Consider the following 399-nt stretch of genomic DNA (forward strand, 5'->3'; position numbering starts at 1 on the left):
AGAAGCAACCCTCAGGGGGCTCAGAGGGTTCTTGGGGTGCAGCCTTGAGGGGATTGGGGGGTCCTGGGTTTTCATGGAGCGCAACCTGTGGGGGCCCCAGGGTTTTTCAGGGTGTAACCTGACAGGGCTTGGGGTTTCTTGGGATCCAGTCTAAGGGTCTCAGGATACAATTCTGGAGGACCCTAGTGTCTTGGGGTACAATCTGGGGGGCCACAGGTTTTCTTGGGCAGCCCTGGGGGCACTGGGGTTTCTCAGGGGGCTCTCAGCAGCCTCCGCGCAAGACAGCCTCACTTGTCCCCACTGTAGGCTGGGGGGGCCGGCTGCAGGTACCCCAGGGAATGACAGGAGTGACTGGGGACTGAGAACCATGGGAGACGGGGGGGGGGGGGGGGGGGGGGG

Source organism: Enhydra lutris, unplaced genomic scaffold (assembly GCF_002288905.1).
Source record: "Enhydra lutris kenyoni isolate GAN:26980312 unplaced genomic scaffold, ASM228890v2 scaffoldscaffold51, whole genome shotgun sequence".
NCBI lineage: Eukaryota > Metazoa > Chordata > Mammalia > Carnivora > Mustelidae > Enhydra > Enhydra lutris.